The 18263-nt window shown below is 38.0% G+C and overlaps 1 long non-coding RNA gene across 1 annotated transcript in view; it reads right to left on the minus strand.

The window, feature by feature from the left end:
- LOC138921278 (uncharacterized) overlaps window positions 1–18263 on the minus strand; it is a 63834-nt gene that overhangs the window by 33626 nt on the left and 11945 nt on the right. Inside the window, exon 2 of the long non-coding RNA XR_011433726.1 lies at window positions 4084–4155. This is a non-coding gene — a long non-coding RNA (uncharacterized lncRNA). The remainder of the gene's footprint in view (window positions 1–4083; window positions 4156–18263) is intronic.

The raw sequence follows: 18263 nt of genomic DNA on the forward strand, positions 1-18263 counted from the left end.
CTCATGCCCATAAATTTCTTGACTCATAGATGAAGCGAGAGACAAGTTGCCTCATTTCATGCTTTGAAATAACCAAGTATTTATTCTCAAGTTTGCTCTTAAAAGTACATATTCTCAAGAGCAACCTGACTCTTGCATAATCATTTGGAGTAGAAGAAAGGGAAAGTCCTGTGCGGGCGGGTGGGAGGCAATTAGGAGGGAGAGGGAAGGGTGGAGTGGGCGAGAGGCTAAATGTGGAAGGGAGCTGCACGGGCTATGAAGAAATACTGGGTCCTTGGGCCAACTGGTCTGAGTCAGCCCCCGGAAATAGATCATTAACATCAACCTTGTCTTTGCAAAGGAAAGGTTGGAGCCACAATTGAATATGCAAGCACTTGTTAGACAAGTGGAATAGATCTTCATGTTTGTATATGTATGTGATTTATTAAGCACTCACCATGTAGAATACATATGCTATGATCTTTGAATACATTATCTCATTTCTCATTTAATTCTTACAACAACCCTAGAATGAAGGTATTGCTATCTTCATTTTAGGACTGATGCAAATAAGGCTTGGAGAACTTAAGTATCTTGCCCAAGATCACATAGTACAATATGGAGAAGTCAAGTTGCTAAGCCAGGTCTCCCTGATTCTAACACATTAAACACTGATAGCTAAGTCTCCCATAGGAAAAGAAATCTCTATTTCCACAGTGATAAGTTGTATGCCTGTGTACACACTTGGCTTTGCCACTGCACGCTCCTTGAGATCATAGATTTTTTGGTTTGTTTTCATATCTATGTCTTCAATGCAGCCTAGCTCAAATCCTGCCATACATTAGGTGTTTGGTAAATATGTCTTTTATTCCTACATAAATGCTCACATTAGCAAGGAGCTTTGAGCTATTAATAATAGCACGAGGAGCTGATGGATAAGTGGTAGCAGTGATATCCTGTCCCCACCCTCATTAAAATGTCTAAAAAGGATCGTGGACAAAGGAAGCTGTGAGAAGCTGCAGTCCGAGATGAAGGAGCAATTGGAGAAGGAGTCCATCAAAGATCCACAGGGCCAGTATGCACTGTCCTACTTTCATCATTAACCATGTGGCATCGAAGGTAGGGGGGTGTGGATAGCACCACTGTGGGCAACATTTTAGAGAGCTTTTTGGGGCCTCTAAGGTTGCAACACTTTTCATATATTACACAGGACCACATCTGGTATGTATTTTACTGAGTCCCTCTCAGCCTGTCCTCTCATCACCACCACCACCACGTTCTTCCAAATGCAACCAGCATCTCTAATTCATGAGAAGAACAGTGTCAAATGCACTGAATTCCCTCAACCTCTCTATTAAACTTATATAGTACAAACAATTGTAGCCACCAAAAATTATTCTGTAGTTCTTTATAGACACTCCTCACAAAGACATTTCAGAAATTAGATTACACATATGATCTATTTTTTTCTCTATGAACAGAATATGAGAGAAGAAATCACTAACAATAACATGTCCTTTTCAAAATTTCTCTCAAAATGATATTATTTCCAATTATTAAGTAGTCAAAAAATCTTTATTGAGAACTCGCTGTATATAAACTCTATGACTTGGGGAACTCAAGTATAAGAAAGCATCCCCTGCCACTGAGTATAAAATCTAGGCCTAGAGAGAAGCAGCATCACACAAGAAGATAAGCAGGATAAGGGACAGCCTGTGCAAACTGAGTTGAGTGACAAGTGCGTCAGAAGATGGCCGAAGAGAGCCAACTGATTTCTGTCTCAGATGGTCAGAGATGTTTTCATGAAGACAAGACACGATTTAGAACTTGAAGAATTGGTTAACAGAAAGAAAATAATTACTTATTAACTGCTCTAAAAATTATACTATGCTGTTTCTTCCCTGACTCTCGATACTTTTCTCAAATCTCTTCTTCCTCTCAGTTGCCCCCTGAAATCTAGAAGTTATTTATGACACCTCCCATCCCTCACTTCCCCATATCTAATCAGTCAAGGAGTCTGGTTGATCTCCTTCACAAATGAATCTCAAATGCAACCACTTTTCTCCATTTCCACTGATTACACCTTGGCCTGCAAGACCACAGCATTAGTCCCCTACCTCTTCTCAAGAGCTGCTCTTGCGTCTCTCCAAACACATCTTCTTATAGTAGCCAATATAATCTTTTTTAAAAAAAATGTTTTGTTTATTTTGTTTTTTTGTAGGTTTTCACTTTTTTTTTTGAGGAAGATTAGCCCTGAGCTAACATCTGCTGCCAATCCTACTCTTTTTGCTGAGGAAGACTGGCCCTGAGCTAACACCCATGCCCATCTTCCCCTACTTTGTATGTGGGATGCCTGTTACAGCATGGATTGACAAGCATTGCGTAGGTCTGCACCAGGGATCCAAACTGGCAAACCCCAGGCCGCCAAAGCAGAACATGCAAACTTAACCGCTGTGCCATTGCACGAGTCCCCAATATAATCTTTCATTTAAACTAAATAGAATTATTTCTTGGCTAAGATCATTCAATGGCTCCTCAAAGACTTTAGAATAACATAGAATGTCCTTAATATGATTCTCAAGGCTGTGTATGTTTCTGGTCCTCATGGGCTTCTGCAGACTCATACTCTACCATCCTCTCCTGACAATAAACACCACCCCAACAGTACTCTACACCTGCCAAACTCACCAAGTATTTCCTGCTCAAAGTGTTCTGGAATGTTCTTCCCCTCAATGTTCACATGGATGACTTCTATTCAACCTTTATACTTCAGCTTAAATATCCTTTCATAAGAAAAGTCTTCTCCTATCTCAATCTAAATTACCAGTTCCCTTTCTCCCAATTCCTGATAATCTCTCTCAAATGCCCCATACTTTACAATTATATATTCAGAGTTTTACTTAAAGACTGTTTCGCCATTAGTCTCTAGGTTCAGCGACAGCAGGAACCATGTGTATTTTATTCGCCACCATATTCCCAGTTTCCAGTCCCCCACCAAAAAAGTTAAATGAATAAATTACCCAATTTCAACACTTGAGTTAGGTTCCACTCTTTTCCACTAATACTATTCCACAGTTTACTATAAGCATCAAAGTAAATATCATCCTTAAAAATTTCTACAAGTTTTCAGGGATTACATGTATTTTCTTCTTAGTCAATGCCACAAGCTCTGCCCCTCCTTCCCTCTCAAAAATGAAGAGTTTAAAAAAAAATGAAATTCCCATGCTTAATGTGGTTTGAAAAGCACTTTATTCTACACTTTAGCATACCCAATGCCTTTTTTAAAATTATTATTCTTTCTTTTTACTTCTAAATTTTTTCCAAACAAGCAAAGCTGAATCACAAACCAGGAAATATCTGCCCTTGTAAGACTAATCTCCAGAAGAAAGAAAAGTGAAACCTCCCAGAATGCTCCGATGGGAGGAGAGGGAAAGGAGAACTCATCTCCCTAGAGATAGAGGGGAGAATGGAGCAAGAAGAGCTCACTCTGGAGGCCAGATCAACTCCCAGGTGGGTCTCCTCTTCCCAGGGCTTCAAACAGAGACTCTTCCCTCTCCTGGCCTAACTCTTAACATTTTATCAAAAACATTCATAGGTTATAACAATTCCTTGGGGGGGGGGAGCAGGAAAAAACTTGTACCTTCTCTAAAAATGTACGCCAAAAATTATTTTTTAAAGTAAAGTAATAATAGTGAATTGAGTGCTTATAATGAACCAGCCACTTTGCTAAGTGGTTTACACATATTAAAGCACTCAATTCTCCCCCCACAAACGCTACCTAGTAGGCATTACTATCATGAATCTAAGGAGATAAGACCTAAAGAAGGTAAGTAATTTGCTCAGCCTCACAGAGCTATTAAACAGTAAAGCCATTTTTCTGTGGTAAAATTTTGCTTATCCACTCTTGTACCCTTGTGCATGTTGCTCTTATAACCCACAGCAGATATTTGCAAAAAGACCAGTTGGGTAAATTCTGCAGATATCCATTCATTCAACTCTATGCTGGGTTTTGGAGATTCAAGGATGAGTAAATCATTGTCCTTGCCCTCCTAGAGCTTACAGTCCAATAAAAAGACAAAGCTATGGATAACATAGGAGACTCACTATGAGTGGTGTCAAAGCTCCAAGGAGTGATGGGCTCTCAGTCTGGGGATGTCTTCTCAGGGATGGCCACATCTGAATGACAAGTAATGTAATTATTAGTAAGTGACATCAGAGGTAAATAGGAAGCATTGAACATACAAGCTTACCTCTTAGTAACCCCTTTAATATTATATAAAGTAAATATTTAACCCCCAAATTTAAAATCAACAGAACAAAGAGAACTGGTGAGGAAATGAGAAATGAAAAGAAGCTGCAGAGGTGATGAGTGGCTGAGCAGAGGGAAGAAGATTGAAATCGATTGCCTGTAGTGGGGGCATGCCAGTGTGCATTGAGTGGATTGACTCCATACAACACAGAAAAGTCTCAGACTTTGGAACCAACAGGCACCTCTGGGAGCCAATGTACAGACTGGAGCTGAGAACAGGACTGGTTAAAAATCTACATGGAGCTTTTAGACATCTCCCACCTCTTCTACCCATCTGTACGGTTAGTGATCTATCCCTTCCCAACTTCAGGCAGAAGACAAGAGGCTTACTCCCAGAAAAAGCTGAACTTGAGAGACTCTTGACTCAAACCCCAAGCACAGCTAAGGTCAGAGGCAAGGTGTCATACAGAAAATGGGAGACGAAGTGAAAATCTATGAGGCTCTTTGAGCCCCTTTCCCAAGTCTGGAGTTATCCCCTCCAGGCAGGAAACTGCAAGATTCTTCTCTGGGAAAACAGAATGGTCCGAGGAGGAGACAAGCAAAGAGCTAGGTTCCAGCTCTATAGCAATCTGGAAGCCAGCCAGTGCCACCCTGGCACACAGAGCTCCTCGTGGGCTTTTTAGGGCCGCACTCTTAACTATGCATGGACAGGCAAAGATCTCCAAATATTTGAGGAAGCACTCTAACATGAAAGACAGACCAACGCAAAGAGAAAAAATCAGGAGAGTTGATTGGACTTGGAAGAAATAGAGGTCAATGGAGTGAGCAGGAAAAAGCTTTAGGGGAAAAAAACTTTAATAAATAATTTAGAAAAACAATAATAACAAACAAACATCGACCTAGAGATTAGATTGGTGGTTACCAGAGGGGAAGCGGGGAGGGATGAGGGTGGAAGAGGTGACAGGGCACGTGTGTACAGTGACAGAAGGTAATTAGTCTTTGGGTGGTGAACATAATGTGGTCTACACAGAAACTGAAATATAATGATATGTGCCTGAAATTTACATAATGTTATAAACCAATGTTGCCTCAACAACAACAAAAAAGACCTCACAGCTCTGAAACAAATAAATAAATACATGACTTCAGGAAGATGGGATGAGACTTTATAAAACAAAACTGGGAAACTAAAAAACATGTTATATTTTAAGCACAAGGATTTTGTTGTATTATCCTTTATACCATTTTGCATGTCTTAAATATCCTTTAATAATTTTTTGAAAAAACAAAATAAAAGCTAACTAGACCAAAATTGAAATACTTTATTTCTAGCAAAAAATATATATTAGTTTTCACATACTTCAACAGAACTTATGGTAAAAGAAAAGCAAAGACAGAGCTCACAATTCATATGAAAAATGAACAATCAGAAAATAAAGAAGAGCTCTTGAGATTAAAATGCTAGCAGTAAAAAAGTCAACAGAAGAGTTTCAAGATAAAATCAAATACTCTCCCAGTAAGTAGAACAAGAAGACAAAAAATTGGAAAATGGAAGAGAAAAGAAAGAAAAATAAGAGAATTAACCCAGAATATTCAACATCAGGGTAATACGAGTTCCCAAAATATAGAATAGAGCTCCAGCTACCATCTTATTTCTTATCTTCCCTTTTTGGCAAAATTCCTTAAAAGAGTTGTCTACACTCACTATTTCCAGTTCCTTCCCTCCTTCTCTCTTAACCCACTCCAATCTGATTTTCACCCCTGACATTCCACTAAAACTACTTTTAACAAGATCACCAAAAAGAAGATCATATGTCAGTCTTGCTCTTACTTTGGCTTATCAGCAGCACCTGACAGAGCAGATCACTCCCTCCTCCTTGGAAAACTCTGCTGGGCTTGTGGAACTCCACACACGCCTACACTTCTCCTACTTTCTGGCTACTTCCTCTCAGTGTCTCCTGGTGTTTCTTACTCAATGCCCTGATCTCTAAATACGGGCAGTGCCTCCAGACTCAGCCTTTGGATGTCTTCTCTTTATAATCTACAGCCCCTAGACCACCCATATGCTCATGGCTTCCACACCTGTATCTCCAGCCCACACACCTTTCCTCAACATGCAGATCTAAATGTCAATCAGCCAATTTACATCTCGATTTGAATGTGTAAGCAGCATCCCACACTTCCAATGCCCAATTCCAAACTTTCAGCTTACATTTTCCTTCCCCTCTAAAACAAAATAAAGATAAACACAACCTTCTCCTTTTGTACTTTTCCCTTTTTCAGTTTTTGGCAACATCTTTTTTTAGGCTCATACCAAAACCGTGAGTCATCTTCCTTCCCTTTTATCTCACACCTCAGATATGTTCTGTCAGCAAATCATGACACCTTTACCTTCAAAACATGTGAAGAATTCAACTACATCTCACAGTCCCCCTGCCACCACCCTGGAACAGGACTCTTACGTCTCTTCTGCTAGGTTGCAACAGCCTCCTGAATGGTACCCTTGCTTCTACCTTTGCCCTTCTTCACACTATCGGCACACCGGCCAAAGTGATCCCATTAAGACATATGTCAGATAGTGTTAGCCCTCTGCTCAAAACTCCCCAGTGGCTCCCTTCCTATCCACAAGGCCTTGGCATAATTCAGGCCTCAATTGCCTTTAACCTCATCCCCTCCCACTGGCTCATTTGCTTCCTTCACTATAGTCACCCTGGCTTCCTTACTATTCCTTAAATGCATCTGTACTTTGAACTTGATATTTCTTCTACCTGGAAGGTTTTTCCCGCAGAGTTCTACCTGGCTAACTTTCTTACTTCTTGTAGTCTTTACTCAAACCTCACTCTCTCGGTGAAGACTTTTCTGGTCACTGCATCTAAAATTGTAAAACACACAACCCACCCCCCACCAAATCTTAACTCCCTTCCTGGCTTTACTTTTTTTTCCTTAGCATTTATCACTACCTAACAAACTTTCTATTTTACTTATTTAACCCTTCTGTCTCAACCATTAGAATGTACACTCCACAAGAACAGGATTTTTAGTCTTTGTGTTTGCTGCTATATCCCAAGAACTTAAAAGAACTTACAAATATAACAAAGATGTTTATTGACGAGCGAAATAATCAAGAAAATAGGGAGTATAAAACTATCAAAGAAATAATTCAAGAAAATTTCTTAGAACTTAAGAACCCCAATTTACAAATTCACGTATGGTACCTTGCTAATAAATAAAATAAGACCCACTGCAAGACACAACATTATAAAATCCAAAATCTTAGGGATTTAGAAGAAGATACTAAACTTCCTATGAGAAAATAACTGGTTGTATATGAAGAACTGGGAATTAGGCTGGTGTTAAACTTCTTGGTAGTGATGCAATATACCAAAAAAGTGGGGAGGCTTTTAAAATTCAGATAAAATTTTATTTCCAATCAAAAATTCCATATCCAAATAAATTACCATTTGAATATGAAGGTTAAATAAAGATCTTCTCAGGCATTTAAGGTTTAAAAATAAATTACCTCCCATGTACCTTTCTCAAGAAACTACTGGAGGATGTGCTTTACCAACATGAGGTTGTAAACCAAGAAAAGGGAAAGCATTTGGATCCAGAAAATAGAGAGTATAAACAAGAAACACACAAAGAGGCTTCGGAGAATAGTGTCAAGCATCAAGGGACAACCAGTTCAAATTGGAACAAGCGAATACAGGACTGCAGTAGAAATCTCAAAGACAAAAGGAGAACTGTTAGATTACCTAACACTTTTGATTATATTAAGAGAACTTTTACACTTTGAGAAGATTTCTGTAGTGGCATAGGAAATTAAGAGAACAACAACAACAACAAAAAAAACCCATGCAATTTTAAACTCCAGGAAAAACAAAAAGCATTAGGGGGAAAAAAGTACAATCATGCCTGTTGGTTTTGCTGGGATATGTAGAATTTATAGAGACATAACAGTTTAAATTCTGACTATTAAGCTAACTAAAAATTGTGATACACACACACACATATGAAAGGGAAAGTTGTCCTAGCCTTTAGCACTGTAGTAAAACAGAGTCTGATAAAACGATTAAAATATTGAGACTTTATTGGGGAGGTGCTAATCCAGGTAAATGAGAGACAGGAATAAACAAAGCAAAGCAAAAAGGATGAGAAACAGTAAAGGCCATTTGTTACATGCTTTTCTCTCGTTAGTCAAAATTCACCCACAGGTATAATTCTCCTTCATTTCTGAGTTGGGTCATTTGGCCCCTCCTGCAGCCATTAAGGATGCTGAATCTCACATTCTGAGGATTGGAGCTTCATCTGAGTCCACAAGTGGTAGGAAGAGCCAGAAATTTGGGGCATTAGATTATTTGGCCCAGCTGTGCTGCTGGCAGCCAAGAGGAAGAAACCAACATTCCCAGAGCAAATGACTGGTTATCTCCTGGGAGCAGTAGCACAGTCTGGGAGGTGGACAGCACCAGGAAAAACTGAGGAGACATATAAGAGTTGTTCCCAATTTAGAGGATAAACCAACATGGCAGAAAGAGAGGTCAAGGGAGCTAAATTCTAACTTTCTACAGTAGTATTTTGATATAATGTCTAAATTTTAAAAATCAGAAAAGTGATAGATAGATAGATAGATAGATAGATACATAGATACATAGATAGATAGATACATAGATAGATACATAGATAAAGAAAGAACAAAAGAAAGAGAAGCATCAGAAATACGGATTGTCGAGTTGCTGCCCCTGGAAAGTATCACAGTTTTCCATGAGGGGCAAAGCAGGGACAAACTTGTAATATGGCTTGTGTGATTAATCTTTGCTCATGTATCTCAAATTACAATTAAATTTAAAGCAGAATGAGTGAAAATCATGTGCAAAGAAAAAGAGCAATGGCCTCTCAGCAGAGATGGCAGCCTCCAGAACAGCCTGGCACGTAGAGGTTGAGCGTGTGGATGGGAATGATTGGAGATAAGTCTGGGGAAGTACGTTGAGGGTGATTGTAAACCATGCTAAAGACTCTGAACTTGATCCTGCAGGACTTAAGGAGTCAGTGAAGAGTTTAAAGCAGGAGAGAGATAAGATCATATTTGCATTTTAGAAAGAGCATTCTGGCTATACTGCAGGGAATGTATTAAATGGAGAAAGGCCTGGAGGCAGAGATGGAATAAAAAGCTGATGGAATAGCCAAGTAGAAAGATAAAAAGTCTGAATTAAGTGTAGTAGAAACATAGAGAAAACAGACCCACTAGTTGTTTAGGATCTGTAGACCAATTGGGACCGATCTCCCTTAAGAGCTTTAAGGGAGATGTTAAGGATGAGAGGAGCAAAAAGAAGCCAGTTGTTCCACATAGGAATCAAGCTGATGCTTACTTGGGAACATCATTCTAACTCTCCTTTCTATGTAATCTAGTGTGAAACTCTCCAAAAGAGGCTTCTATTCCCTCAACAAGTCCATCATGTAGTCTACCAAATGCAGTCACAGTTATTTCCTGAATATTTTAAGTGAACCTTTATAATGATTGCAATCATGCATTTCTAAATTACTAAGTGGGAGTAAGTTCCTGTGAAAAGTGACCTCTTAAAGGAAGAAATATTCTTAAGTGATAACTCCTCTTCATGTGACATTTCTTCCCTATAAAAAAGTCTTGCTCTTACCCATACTGAGAGTGTTGTTTATGGCCTTCTCGTCTCGTTCTCAACATCAGTATTTCCCCCTCTTTCACACTCAGCAGTAACAGTTTGTTTTCCTTTCACTCCATAGTGCAGACTGCCAACAAGTTTCTCTTCTAAAACCCCATTTTAATCATGTTATTCATTAATCAAAAATCTTCAGGCTTTTATTCTTCCCTGTAGAATAAATACACGCAGTCTGTTTAGTGCACTTTCTACATCACTATCACCATTAAGCATCTCAACAATCTAGGAAGTATGATCATTGTCTTTATTCTGTAGATAAAAAGGTCAAAGAGGAAAAAGCAATTTCTGAATCAAAATTGAATTATCTTTCCACTTTTTCCCTTTGCTTCTATTTAGTCTTTTATCTAAGGCCCTTCAAAACCTACACACTCCAAAGATCTCTTCCCACTAATCTCTCTTGAAATGTGGTTCTTAAGTGGAGGGATTTATGAACCCCACTGAGACCCCTTCTGGGGTCCATGTGTTGGCTACATGTACATAAACCCCTAAAAATGTATAGGAAATTTTGCATTTATTTTCATGTGGTCATTTTTTGGAGGGGAATTCAAAATATTTATCAAATTCTTACGAGTATCCATAACCTTAAAAAAGTGAAGAACAGTATTCTACAGGAACACTCTACTCTAGGAGATCAGACTACTTTCTCCTCATCCTGCTCCTTCTTTGTTTCTTCCCTTCCATCTTGGATGACTTCTCCACTCACACAAAGTCAACCTTCTCTCTAATACCAGGCTTACATCTCTCTTCTTCTGCATAGTCTTTGCTAATCACGCTGGCCTCAATGGCCAATTTCTCCTCTGAACTGTTAGCAATCATGTGCTATATAACAAATCTAGTAATTCGTGATAGACCACCTTGTGGTGTTGCTTGTATTTTTGTATACCTGGTTATCAGGTAACTCTATTTTATTGTTACTTGGGTCATCATTTTCATTTTAAGAATCTAGTATCTTAGACCTCCTCATAGCTCCACACAGCATGGGTGTTCAATAAATATTCACTGATTTACTTTGAGACTAGCATCTTACTTTTCATAAAAATACAGCATTATTCAGGTGTTTGTTCAATACCTGTAATGTGCCAGGACCTATCATGGAAGTGGACAGATGGGAATGTTCCCACCCAAGGTGGCAAGAGAACCATCTGACCAAGGCCCTATACCCACAATAGGTCTCATAATGAACTAAGGGCAGACATCATGGGAGAAGTGTCATACTCCATGAGATATTTAAGAGATACAAAAGACACAACTTAGTGGCCCATTGGTTGAGGACAGTGAGGGAAGAGGAGTTGAAGATACCAGGAATAGAGAGAAGCTGATTGCCCCTGAAAGGGTCAATCACATGGGAGAGGTAAGGCCAATCAGTCTTCCCTTTATGACATAAAGACAGATCGCCAAATCTGTACACTGCATTGGCTTATGAACACTCAACATATGTCTCAGACACAGTGAGAGGACTGAAGTTTCAAAGCATATCACAATTGTAACATGCTGGTAAACTAAATAAGTGGATTTCTGAGGGCTCCATTTCAGTCTCCACGAGGCCATATCAGCTCGCTAATGGCTGTGGGAAAGAATACTACACTCACCTTATCTTCAAAATACTTCCAATCTGGTTGGTGAAACAAAGTTAGATACATAAACATGGGCCAACAAGACAGTAGCTACCAGAATGCAGACAAAAAATATACAAAGATGCTATTATCTGAGTGCATTTGCTATTCCTTAAATATTAAAATTCCAGGTTTTTGGTGATATTATGAAAATTTTATTGCAAAAACAAACTCCAAAAAATTTATTTGGTAATACCATGATGTGTTAGTTTCTAGATTATATCTGAGAAGAAAATCAGCAGAAGCATTTTAAACTACTGATTAGTACTCCTTTTGCATCAAAATGGCTCTAAGATGAAGAACAATGTCAAAACAGCAGAGAACACATTAATTCTGGCAAATACCTAACATAGCCTATTAGGATTGAAGTTCACAGAGAATGGTAAGATTAAATGAGCTAATTTAATTATATTTCACATCACATAAAGTTTTAGAAAATCTCCTGTGGCAATATTTTCATTGTCTTAGAGCTAAGAACATATAATTAGATGGACTAATTTCACTGGACATGAATATTTCAGGTGGCCTTTTATAAATAAGCTTTTAATTTATTATTCTCAATAAAGTTAATTTTGCAGAAAAAACTTTAGTATTCCAAGTACACTGTAATCAACAGCTTTCCTTTGGATAAAAACGTCTTTATATCTTCTTTTTAAAAAGATTTTTTAAAGTAATAAATTAGAGCATTGATTTTATAAATCCTTTATATCATTCAAAAAATCCCTTAGAGCTTGTTATATAAGTATTTTAACTGTTACAGCATTATTTGGAGAAATGGGATGCACTATTTTTCCAATTTAAAACAAAGAATTATAGGCTCTAGTTACCCACCACTTGGACAACACATCAAAAATGCATTTGATTTCCATATGATCCAACAATCATGCTCCTTGATATTTACCCAAAGGAGCTGAAAATTTATGTCCACACAGAAACCTGCACATGGATGTTTATAGCAGCTTTATTTATAATTGCCAAAATCTGGAGGCAGCCAAGATGTCCTCTAGTACGTGAATGTATGGATAAACTGTGAAAGATCCAGATAATGGAATATTATTCACTGCTAAAAGGAAATGGACTAGAAAGCTCTGAAAATACATGGAGAAACTTAAATGCATATTACTAAGTAAAAGAAGCTGATCTGAAAAGGTTACATACTATAGAATTTGGACTATATGACATTCTGGAAAAGGCAAGACTATGGAGACAGTAAAAAGATCAGTGCTTGCCAGGGATTGGGGAGGGAGGGATGAAGAAGCAAAGTACAGAGGACTTTTAAAGCAGTGAAAATACTCTGTACGATTCCATAATGGTGGACACATGTCATTATACATTTATCCAAACCCATACAATGTACAACCCTAAGAGTGAACCCTAATGTAAACTATGGCCTTTAGGAGATTATGACATATCAATGTAGGTTCATCAATTGCAACAAACGTACCACTCTGGTGGGGATGTTGATAATGGGGAAGATTATCCATGTGTGGGGGCAGGGCATATATGGGAAATTTCTGTACCTTTTCCTCAATTTTGCTCTGAATCTAAAACTACTCTAGAAAACTAACTTTTAATTTTAAAACTTTTTAAATATAAAAAAGTATGTGATTTGGATAACGAAGTTGCCCATGTATACGTATGTATGACTCATACATATGTGTGTTTATATGTGTGTATATAAATATATGTATACACTTATGTATGTGTATATAAATATATGTATTTGTTTGTGTATGTGTATTTATACATCTCTTTTCAGCATCCTAGGGTGGAAAGAATCAGAGACTTGGAGGCAGATAGACTGAGCACTGAATTCTAGCTCCCCCACTCACTGGCTTACCCTCAAGTTCTTAAGGGATCAAATGGCTATTCAGTATAATATCTACCTCATAACTTTTCCATAGGGATTAAAAGTAATAAAGTATGTAAATGCCCCAGCAAAAGGTCTAGCAGATAGTTCTGTAGTCAATAAATTTTTGCTTCCTCCTTGTATATGCTTATGACTCTCATTAAATTGTGAATTCCTTGAATCCAGGATCAGGGTAAATTCATCTTTGTGTTCTCAGCACCTATCACATACCAAGCATTTGGTAGATGCTTGTTGAATACAATGGAATTATGATGAGAGCTATTAAAAATGAAAGTACTAGTCACTAAAGGATTTCGAAGAGTTTTCTGATTTTCTTCTCATTACAGCTAAAGTCAGTGTAGGAAACTTTTTTTTTTTTTTTTAAAGATTTTATTTTTTCCTTTTTCTCCCCAAAGCCCCCGGGTACATAGTTGTGTATTCTTCGTTGTGGGTTCTTCTAGTTGTGGCATGTGGGACGCTGCCTCAGCGTGGTCTGACGAGCAGTGCCATGTCCGCGCCCAGGATTCGAACCAACGAAACACTGGGCCGCCTGCAGCGGAGCGCGCGAACTTAACCACTCGGCCACGGGGCCAGCCCCAGTGTAGGAAACTTTTTTTAAGGCTATCTGGAATCTTTTCAAGAAGATATTACGAAAGAAAGATTTCCTTTTCTTGGGCTTTTCAAATTTATGTTCTACCTGACAATCTTCTGAGTAAAAGTTATTGCTCTTTGTGAAAGTTTTATTTTGAAATGGCAATTTCTATGATATTTCTTGAGGAAGAATTATCTGTCTTGTACTTCTATAGGAATAGAATAAAATCAAATTTAAACTCAGACTGGATCTTGGAACTAAATAAAATGTTTCTGATTCAATCTTTTACTTCTCCAATTTACTTACAGAAAAAAAACTTTTACCATGCAAAATTTTGTGTTACCAATTTTCATCATTAATACCTGTTTTTAACAAATTAGACCTTTCATTCTTTTTCCATTCACTTCTTTGGTGCATCTGGCTTCTCACTCATTAAGCAAATAGACAGAAGATGTTGTTGAACTGTCATACGTTTCCCAAACATAGGCCTTAATTTCAATGATACCCACGCAAGGACAACATATAACCCTAGTAAATGTGAAACATCTGATCATTATAGCTTTGAGATTGGCCAGATTGCAATCAACTGGAACTTCCTTCTACCTAATTTTAATTCTATTTGAGAATTACCCATGATAATTTGACCCAGGTCTCTTCACAAAGTAACATTATCTTAGAGTTTACAATTTCATTAACCTCTTGTGATCAGAAAAAGAGTAATTTCAAAACTCCCGCTTGATTACTCTGAGCTGTGATGGTTTCCTTTGCATGGGATAAGCTTGTCTTACTTGCACTTAACATGGCAAATTCAGTGTGACCAATGCAACCTGATGCAATGCCTTCACAGACAAAATACCATGCAGGAGTCTTACTGAAATCATACTCTGCAGCAGACTGGCAGAAGAATGGTCATTTTTTTAAATCAAAACTACTAAGCAACTGTGAAACTATTTTGAACAAATTCAAATCGAAAGGTGAATTAATTAAGAATCGTTTAAAAACCTACATGATACTGACTTACCTGATTGAATAAACCTTAATAGCGTACTCTCTTATAATCAGAGAAGGAAAAACATTCAAATTAAATCTGGTAATAACTTTTAAAATCTGAGCGAGAGCTCACAGTAATGAAGTGGGAAGTTTGCAATATCTTTTCTAATCACAGGAGGTTAACAAGATTGCAAACTCTAAGATAATGTTGTTTTGTGAAGAGACCTACATCAAATATCATGAAATTAAATACGGAATTAAAACTAGGTAGAAGCTTAAGTAACATTTTGGTAAGTCATTATGCATTGAAGTATATCTGAAAGTTATCATATGCGATTTTAAATGTGATTTCCTTTGATCATTAGGGTAAGAAGAAATATTTAAGACATGAAGTCCAATCACTGAGGGGAGTGTTTAGAACTCTTTTCTTTCACGGATTTAAAGGAAGTTAGAATATAATTTTCTAATTCTACCTCAAATATTTTTGGAAAATACTAACGGAAAATAAAATAATTTTTTAAAGTTTTTAGAACATGAGTAGAGTTGCTGAAAACTTCAAATAAAGTTCATACTTAAGTATTATGAAAAGAAAAATATTTCACCTTTCCACAATTAGGAATCTCTACTCAGTGCAATTCTTATAACGCTAAGACCATAAGCTCCAAGAGGGCAGGGCCATGTCTGTCTTCTTTCTAGCTCTATGCCTAACAGTTAGTGTAACGCTGGCTCATATTGTGTGCTTAACCAATATTTATTGGATGGATAAATAATCATGTGCATGAACTAATACTAAGAGATCCCATTAATTCACTTCTAATGGCACCCATTTGTTCAGTCATTCAGAACTAACTGAACAGACATTTCTGAGGGCTTCTACGTGCCAGGCTCAGGCACTAGGGCTACAGCAACCAACTAAGCCAACAAAAAAAAATCCTTGTCCCATTGCAACTGACCTTCTAGCAGAGGAAGGCAATCAATCAATGCTATAAACAGGTAAAATAGAGAGAGAGGTTAGTTAGTGGTAAGTGTTTAATAGAAAACTAAACAGGGAAGTCAGATAAAGGTCATCAGTTCAGGGAAGAACTTTCTAGAATGTTTAAAGCACAGCAAGGGGAGGCCAGTGTAGCTGCAGCAGATAGAGTCAAGAGGAGAAGAGAAGGAGGTGAGATTGGAAACATATCAGTCCTTATGAGGCTTCTACTCTGAGTGAAACGGGGAGCCATTGGAGAGTTTTGAGCACAGAAGTGACATCATCCACCTTACATTGTAACAGGATCATTGTGGCCACTGTGTTGAGAATAGAATGAGGCATAACTGGAGCGGAAGAGGGAGACCAGTAAGGAGGCTATTTCGACCATCTAGACAAGAGATCATGATGCTTAAATTTGTTGTTCACATGTGCCAGGCAGTGTGACAACTGCTTTATACATTTATTATTGACATATTCTATTGCCTAATCCACACAGACTTCTCAGGTAAATATTATATTGCCATTTTCTGGATCAGGAAACTGAGACTAACAATGTTTAACTTGCCCAAAGTGACTCAGCTAGCAGATGGCAGATGTAGGATTCAAACACACGTCTGTTAACTTCCCCACTGCAGTGTCACCCTAAGTTGTCATGCATACTTTTCAATTGTTTCATAATAATTAGCATCAGTATATCCAGAGATTGTGATAGTACTCACTTTAGGGGTGATCTGGAATTAATAATGAGAAACCAACCCATTCCTCCAGCTCTGTCCTTCACTTCTCTAGGCCGAGAACTCTCTACACCAGCCAAACCAATTGACTTATGATCTCATAAATATTTCTTGAATTTTCTCAACGATCTTACAATTTTAGAACTTAAAGAAAACTTAGCCAACCTGACACTCGAAACAAGAACCCTGTCTATAGCAAGCCTGGTGTTAGGTCATTTAGTCTCTAAATATTTCCAAGTAATAGACAAGGTGTTCATTGCTGGCTATACCTGTTCATGTGCTCATGTGAGACACCACCTGGGGAATCCCAGAGATTGTTGCAATAGATCTTGCGAAAAGTTGGCCACATTAGAAGTTTGGCTATAGGGAAATAGCATTTACCTTATAGAACATGTCCCATCAGCCAAGCCTGTCATTACAAAGAAACGTGTTGATGAAAACTGGGACTTAGAGTAAGAAAACAAAATCGTGCTTCTGTTGATATTAGAATGCTAAGACCTAGCTTGAGACCCCATATTTAATATTTTTTAAATTGCAGTTAATTTCCACTTTCCTCTATAAGTCATAAAGAAAGTCTCTGTTTGCGGGATAGAAAATAGAACCATGAGTTATAATATTAGAATCTCAGTCCCGCATTTACTACCACCCAGATGAGGGTTTCAGGAAGTGACTGACAACCAAATCATATTACCACTGTGGACAATTTGTCTATTCTGTGGCCTGACACTTTAAATTTAATCCCAGGCAATGGACGAGGAAGGAGAAGAGAAGAGAAAATCACAATAGATGGGACACTGGAAGCTCTGCCTATTGACCTGGCACTGTGGGACTCTGCTGAGGTCCCTGGATGAAGATAAACAAACCCTTAACTATCAAAACTGTGATCCCAGAGTTTGGTAAAAATATAACAAAAGACAGGAGACAGGAGATTGTTTTTGGCTCTTCCATCTTTTACAGTGCTTCAGAGAATGACAATGGAATTATAGTTCTAAAAGCCGTCTCATTTCTATAAAGTTCCATCTTTCTCCATTCGCTCATTCCAGTGCCTAGACGCCAAAAACTTAGGAAGAACAGGATTGGAGCGTAATTAACAGGTGAAGTTTAACACAAAAACTCGGAACAAGTGTCTCCATCAGAGCCAAGCAAGTGACTTTAAGGAAAGCAAGTCAACTACCTGTTGCCTTAATCCTTTCACATATAGGATTAAACTTAAAAGCATATCTGTTTACACCTAATGATCTTTTAAACATCATTTTCCCTGTGTAGTATCAAGAAAAATTTCAGGCGTATTGAATAGAACTGAGAGTCCTGACTAGAAGTCTAAATTACTAATATAAAGAGCATTGTATGGTGGCTTGTCGCGTTGTTATTACAACAATGTTGTGTAACACCTCTCTCCTGAAAGCTTCATCCCAGGCTACTGCATGAATCATAAGTAAAAACACGGGTATGTTCTTCGGGCCGGCTCTGAGGCAACTTCTTTAGGACAGGATGTGCTGCTTCCTTGAGGTGACAGGTTACATACTGTGAGTTTTTTTCATCCCTATTGAAAAAACATCTCATTTGCTGCCAAACTATATGTAAGAGAAACAAG

Source organism: Equus caballus, chromosome 28 (genome assembly GCF_041296265.1).
Source record: "Equus caballus isolate H_3958 breed thoroughbred chromosome 28, TB-T2T, whole genome shotgun sequence".
NCBI classification, from domain to species: Eukaryota; Metazoa; Chordata; class Mammalia; order Perissodactyla; family Equidae; genus Equus; species Equus caballus.